Source organism: Equus asinus, chromosome 15 (assembly GCF_041296235.1).
Source record: "Equus asinus isolate D_3611 breed Donkey chromosome 15, EquAss-T2T_v2, whole genome shotgun sequence".
Classification (NCBI taxonomy): domain Eukaryota; kingdom Metazoa; phylum Chordata; class Mammalia; order Perissodactyla; family Equidae; genus Equus; species Equus asinus.
Window position 1 is genome coordinate 45,540,184 of NC_091804.1, and position 7,400 is coordinate 45,547,583.

At 54.6% G+C, this 7,400-nt stretch overlaps 1 long non-coding RNA gene across 1 annotated transcript; it reads left to right on the top strand.

The window, feature by feature from the left end:
- Positions 1–773: 773 nt before the first annotated feature.
- Positions 774–7,197, top strand: LOC139040277 (uncharacterized). The gene is made up of 2 exons (XR_011494449.1): positions 774–1,154; positions 3,807–7,197. It is a non-coding gene; the product is annotated as an uncharacterized lncRNA (long non-coding RNA).
- Positions 7,198–7,400: the final 203 nt, after the last annotated feature.

Here is a 7,400-nt window from a genome sequence, read left to right on the forward strand (position 1 = left end):
ACACCAGTAGCAGCACCCCCACCACTTGTGATGACCGAGGACAGCCCCCCGGCGTCGTCAAATGCACCCTGAGGGCCAGACCCCTGTGCTTGAAAACCACCACCTCAGAACAAAGTCTAGAAACCTCACTGCAGCTGCTCAAGGGAAGGGGAGAGGAGCCCGGAGCCCGGACTGCGGTGAACTGGGGGCGGCGCCCGGGACCACGGCCCAGCATCGCCAGGTCCCACTCACCCCGACTCTAGTTTCAAAAGAAGCTAGAAACTAGGGGTTAGTTTGATTTTTTTCTGATTTCAAAAACTGGGCTGGCCAAAGCAAATACCAGCTTTGGCCCCCCGGCCCCCAGTCAGAGGTCCTGCCCCCTCCCCCAGCCCCATCCTGAGACTGACCCCAGACTTTGGCTTCCTGCCTCGCTGTCTCTGGGAGCCGTGCCCACGGGGCCCTGGGAGAGGCAAGGCTCGCTCGTGTTCTTGTGTTCTTGGGGTGTTTCCAGTGATTTCCCAAAAGTTCTGAGACCCAGTGACCCCCCTGCACAAGGAGGGGGGAAACCAGGAAGACCATTTTCTGGGAAGCTCAGGCCGTGTCAGGGAGTGAGGCGTGCGGGCCGCGCCCAGGTCGCACGAGCACGCAGCCCGGGCAGGCCCGCGGTTGGCTCACTGCATCGTCCTTCCCACCAAGACCTTTAGCGCCTTAAAGAGAAGCTGTTTTGTCCCACTGCGTCAGCCGAGACCCCAGTGAGCTAGAATTCAAAGGCCAGAGCCTAAAGGCTGGAGAGCAGGAAAAATGTGGACGATGCCCTTTCTCCAGCCCCTGGAGGACTGGGGGTCGGAAACCCGGGTTCCAGTTCCTATGGGCACCTGCTCACACTGACTTCGGCGAGATGCTGACTCCTCCGTCATTTCTTCAGTGAGGAGGTCGTGGCAGCCATGCTTGAGTGCCTGCTGTATACCCAGTGCTTTGTGTGAACGACCTCTTATCATTGAACTTGCCGGAGTGTGGGCCCTGTGAAGGTTGGGAGCTTGGTTTCTGGGATGTCACAGTCTCTCCAGACAATCAAGGAGCATCCACTGGGGAGAGAAGGCCTAATCTCAGCAGCTCACGGGCAGGAATTGTCACTCTCCTCCATGTTACCGCAGAAAGGCTGAGCCTCAGAGAAGGTGAGTAGCTCTGTCGAGGTCACACAGCTAGTAGATGTAGGAGCCAGGACTTGACCAGAACTATGTAGCTTTCAAATCTATCGTCTTGGCCCCTCTACTGTTCTTCCCGCCCACCTCCAGGTTCGCTGGAGGATCAGACGTTGAGCTGCCTATTCACTGAGCAAACGAGCATCAGATGCCCAGGGGGTCCCAGGTTCTGGGAATGAGACAAAGGGAGATGCACCTCTGCTGGGGGAGACGAGGGGGCTCGCAGGGGAAGACACACTGAGGGAGGGGTGCTGGCCGCGTTTCCAGACTTGGCCGGTGTATGGGTTCCTAGTCACTGCAGTAACAAATTACTGCGAACTCAACAGCTTAAAACAGCACAGGTGTATTCTCTTACAGTCCTGGCGGTCAGGAGTCAGAAACGGGTCCCACTGGGTTGAAGTCGAGGTGTCCCAGAGCTGCCTTCCTCCTGGAGGCTCCAAGGGACCGTCCGTTCCCTCATCTGTCCCGGCCTCTGGAGGCACTGCTTCCCCTGGCTGGTGGCCCTGGCCTCCATCTTCAAAGCCAGCGATCGCAGCGCACTGACCTCTGTCCGTCGTCACCTCTCCCTCTCTGCCCCTGACACTCCTGCCTCCCTTTTCTCTTGTGAGGACCGTTGTGGTGACGTGGAGCCCGCCTGGACAATCCAGGGTCATCTCCCGTCTCAACATCCTTAGTTTGATCACACCCACAAAGGCCCTTTTTACCACGTAAGGTGCCATCTTCACGGGTTCTGAGGCTTTGGGCATGGAGACCTTTGGGGGCCGTGATTCTGTCTGGCACAGCCATTCCGTGGAGCTAGATTTCCAGAACCGCAGGACATCTTAATGAGCTCGGGCTGCCCGAACAATACACCACAGCCTGGGGGGGCTTGAACGTCAGAAACTTATTTCCCACAGTTCTGGAGGCTGAAAGTGCAGGATCAGTCCGAGGGCCAGCGCGGTGGGGTTCTGGTGCCGACTCGTTTCCTGCCTTGCCGATGGAAGAGAGGGAACAGAGAGCTCTCTCTTTTCCTCTTCTTAGAAGGCTGCTGGTCCAATCAGATTCGGACCCCACTCTTACGGCCTCGTTTAACCTTAATTGCCTCCAAATACTGTCACATCGGGGCTGGGACTTCGTAGGAAAGGAAGACATTTCCTCTACCCAATCTAGGTCCTTCTGGCTGGGCTACAAATTAAATTGACATGAGACAGACTAACAGGAGAAAATCAAATGAAGCTTCGTAACATGTATACACGTGAGAGACTCAGGGAAACTGAGCAACTCACCAAAATGGCGGAGGCTGTCATCTTAAATACCATCTTCAGCTAAAGGCAAAGGAGGATGTCAGGGGCATGGTTTGGGGTTTCGAAAGGGAGGAAGGCAACTCACAGGGAAACAGAAAAGCGAATGTTTGGTAAATAGGACTTTGATACGAGTCAGCTTAGAAGGACCCTCCCAGTCTACTGAAACCCAAAGTTATCTGCAGTGATGGCCGGTCCTGGGGATGGACCTTTATTTTAAATTTCTTTTAGGCAATTAGGGGGAAGGTCAAAGTTTCTTTCAGAGTCTTTTGCTCTTAAAAATAATCAAGGCAAGGCAAAGAGACAGTTTTGGGGTGGCCAATTCTGATCCCCCACAGCTTCCACATGGGAATTCAGGGGGACCCTCTTCAGTGCACAGCACAGGACGTCAGTAGCTGCTCCCACACCCACCTTCCCGCTTCCCCCGAGAACCACATTTCCCAGGCTGCCCTGCCCACTGGCTGCCATCTGCACAGGCCAATGGGAGCCCCAGAGGGAGATCGGCAGGAGAACAGAAGAAGACCCAGGGGTGGCTCCCCTCTTTCAGGTGGCATCTCAGGCCCCAGCTCCCCCTGGGCAGCCCCTGCCGTGCTTCCCCCAGGATGGCCCCAACTTTGGGGGCTCAATGACACAGCCTCCTTCCCTTGTCCCTCCAGCTCACGGTGGGGGTGGGGGTGATCTCCTGCCATCACTAACATCTGGGTCACCCTCATGCCCTTCCAGCACCTTCGTAAGGAGTTCCTGGCATTGTGTGCTTCTGCTGAGTTTCCTGGCTCTATTTTTCTGTCTGGACTTTGACCAGCAAATCTTCCTTCACCACCAGACCTCCAGCCCTTTGCAAAGTCCCTCCAGTGGTGGTGGGTGGGGGGCTGGGGGGGGGGGGGTCAAGTGTCCTCCTCTTCTTTTCTTCCTTGCTTTCCCTGACCCCTTGGTGACATTCAGGGGCCACAGAACAGAGCCCACGTCTGCCCTCGTGCCCATCAAGGGACGCCAGTGTCCGTGCTGAGGATGCTCAGAGATTCAGCAGCCCAGTGACTGAGCTGATAGCCACCCTGGGGCCCTGTCTGCTCTCTTTGTGTTGTTCTGTATTTTCTAAGTGGTTTATGACTACAGTTGTTACTGAAAAGCGCCAAAACCATCTAGAATTAAAAAAAAAATGCCAGGGCTTTTCTCAAGTCCAGTGCTGTTCTACAGGACTAGGAGGATGGAAATGTCCTTTATATCTGCGCTGTCTAGTACGGCAGCCTCTCCACATGTGACTGTTGAGTGCCCGAAATGCCACTAATGGGACCAAGGGGCAGAATTTTAAATCATATTTAAAATCGTAGTTTCGATTTCACTTCAGCAGGTTCATGTATTGGCTACCGCGTGGGATGGCACAGCCCCAGACGCCTGTAAGATTCCCAGGACCCGCGCGGCAGGACTAACAGTGGCCGTTCCTACTTCCAAGAATTTCTCTCCAGCATGTTCACACTTGGATCAAAATGTCGTCCGCAAAAAGCAAAAAATCGTCATTCAGCAAGTAACCATTGTGGCCAGCCCTGTGTGAAGGGACAGGCTGGGCTGGGGTGGAGGGTACAGAAGAAACGCCAGGTGGGCTCAGGGCAGTGGGGATGGCCAGGCAGGTGATCGATGTGGTGACTTCAGGGCGGGTAGACTCAGAGGACAGTCGGGAGCTCACATCCACTCCATGGCTCCCTCCTGCCTCCCCTGCCCCCCACCCCCACCCCCACCTCCGAGCCTGTAACGCAGAATTTAATTCCAGGTCTTCTACAAATACCTGAGGGGCACAAGTGGGAAAATATATAGATGGTAACACAGAGTTTTTAATTTTCCATCCAAATAAACCTGCCCGCTCAGCAGGCCCCCGGAGATGCTCAGAGCCGGCCCCTCGGGTGGCTGCATGCCCGCACTCCCCCTGCGGCCTTCTCCAAATCCTGCTCCCCAGGCAAGGCCGGAATGTGGGAACCAGGGGACCATCTGCTTCTGGGGTTTGACTGCCTCGGGGAAGCAGCTTCCCCAGAGCCAGGGCCTCCCCTCCGTCCCTCACTCACGGGTGCAGCTCCTCCCCTCCTCCCTCACGTGTGAAAAACTACCCTCCCAGCCTCTCCTCTCAGGCCTAGGAGGTGACTAGAGGCCGTTTGTCAGCTTTTTCAGTTGTTCGACCCCTGCTTATAGAGCTCCCGCTGAGGCCCTGGGACCCAGATCCCGTCCAAGGTGTGAATGGGCGAGAAGGAGCTGGAGATTCGGGACGACCGACCCTCATTGAGTTCCAGTGTGCCAGGTGCTCAGTGGCTCCCAGGTTCATCACGTTTCATTCACCAAAGCACCGCCGTCACATTTTACCCTCTTAGGAGGAAAGAAAATCGAGGTGTAGAGAAGAAAAGCACCTTGCCCAAGGTCCCACCGCAAGCGAACAGGGGCACTGGGAGATTCTGGAAGATTCTAGAGGGTTCCAGAGGCTGGGTTTGTTCTGCTTACCAAGCCCAGCACATTCTCCCAGGAGCAACAAATATCACCACCCCCAGGAGTGGCTGAAAGAGGATTCAGGGCACAGAAAGGAGAGAAAGGAGGACAGGGTGGGGACAAGCTTTGGGTCGCTGGCTGCATGGTTTATCCAACCTCCGATGAGCCACAAGCGAGTATTTTAGTTGCTGTGGTCATGATGGTCCATTTCTGAACTGCATGCTCTGCACTACAGAGGGGCCTCATGTTATCTGTTCTTTCAAATTTGCACCTTGCCAATGAGGGGTACTATTGTTATCGTCCTTGTTTGACAGGTGAAGAAATGGGCTCAGAAAGGTGAAGTGACTCACCCAAGGTCACCGTCAGTGAGGGGTGGGACAGGACCTCAAACCTGGATCTCCAAAGCTGGTGTCCTTCATTGGCGCGTGGCTCCCTTTCCTAGGCTGCAGAGCGGAAGGAATGCCGCCCAGCCAGGGCACCCTTCTCTCCAGGCAGAGCCAGAGCCTAGCCAGGTCCCCGTCGCATTTTGCCCATCCTGACAGTGGTGGAGTCCAACGATACAGTTCCTTCCAAGGCTGTCAGAACTCAGGCCAAATGGGGCCCAGAGCAATTCCGACATTTTCCTTCCCTCCTAAGGTTGAACCCCATCGTCCATGCCACGTCCTCTGTCACTGCTGGCCCTGGAAGACAAGAGCGGCTCCCACGGCCAGTCCCAGCTCTGGTGGCTGGGCTGGTGGGACGCCGTGGACCGCTCTGAGTCAGATGGTGATGGAGTGGATCCCAGGATGGTAGCAGGAGCCTACGAGGAAGGCAGGGCATGTGCAGCTGGGGCCCCGGCAATCGCCGCAGGACACGGTGTGAGAGCCTGGCCCCAGACGCTGCGGGGCAGTTTCCAGAAGGGTCTCGCATTGTAGCCTGGTCCATCACCAGTAACCCCAGCTGTCAGTTTCTCTCCATGCCCTCCCCTTGCTAAGAGGAAGAACAGGCTAATAAGAGTTTAAAAATAAGCAACAGATTTGGAAGTCATAGAGACCTGGGCCAAATCTCGGGTCAGCCACTTACTCACCGGCTACCCTTGACCTTGTCACTTAACTCCTCTGACCTTCTTTATCTCTCATGGGTAAAACAGACTACAGTGGTGCCTACTTCACGCATTTGTTAGAAGGAGATCACTACGTGAGTGCTGGGCCTAAGGCTGGTGCAGAGTGAGGGCTCCGGTTACGGGCTGCTGTCGAGACCGGCCTCTCTCCGCCTGGCTCCGCCCTCAGTGGCCAGAGGTGACACATCTGGAGGGGTCTGGTCTCTGATGGCTGAATTACTGAGGCCTTCCTGGGGCCGCAGAGCCGAATGGAGCTGCTGCCAGGCCCCAGAGCTGCAGCAGGTGGACAAGCTCAGCGCTAAGGACGGCGTTTCTTCCTGAAAAGATGTTCTGTAGAAGGCGTTGTCGTTGCTGCCGGAGAATGCAAACTTATCGCCTGTCTTCCAGCACGTCCCCACCTGTGAAACACAGGGTGAGACTGACGGCGTGGGTTCTTCCCCTCCTGCCTCCACGCTGACAGAAGCCCACTTGCAGGGCTTGTGATGCCCCAGTGTCAGGGGAAGAGTCGTGATCCGCCTAAACCAGCCATGACGATTCTTTTCTACTTTGTCCAATGCTTGCTTTCCAGTCTCCCTTATGACTAGGAGTGGCCCTATGACCCTGTTTTAGACGATGAGAAGAAGGGAAAAAGTCTGATAGGTTGCATCTGGGAAGGATTTTCTTCTTAGATAAAAGGGCAGGATTCTGGGAGGTGAAAGTCTTTGGTTCCTGCCAGGGGTGCTGCATACAAGGGCATGATGTTTGGAGTTGTGGTAGCCATCTTGTGACCATGAGGCAACAAGCATGAGGACAAAATTTCATTGAGCGTAAGAGTGGACAAAGCCTGGATCCTTGATGACATTGTTGAGTGTCTGAACCTGCCCTGTGACATCATATTTCTGGGCACCTGGTTAAGTGAACAATGCATATTCTTATGGTTGAAGCCAATATGTATTGGGTTTCCTGTTGTTTGTCGTCAAAAGCGTCCCAGATGGAAGCCCTGGAGGGGTGTGTCCAGGAGAATTAGAGCAGCGGGGGACAGCTGAGTCCCTGCTGAATAAGGGGCTCTGCTGTAGCCGCTGGGTGGAGAGAGAACTGAGGAGGAGGCGAAAGACGTTTCTCAGAAGCGTCTTGTGTGTTGTGTTTTAGATCCCTTAATTTCCTTTGAAATTGCAAATAAAAATTAGAATCACATTTTGTTTCCTTTGATTATTTAGCTGTTTCTCTGACCAGCAGAGACTGAGCCTTGCGGAGCAAAGAAGCTATTTGGGTTACATGTGAAAGCTCAGTTTGGGTTCTGAAAAAAAAATCAGAGATTGGAAAGGAGAAAGAGGCAACAGAAGTTGGCATGAAGATATGCACACGCCTTGTGTCTGGGCGTCTTCTCTGGAATAA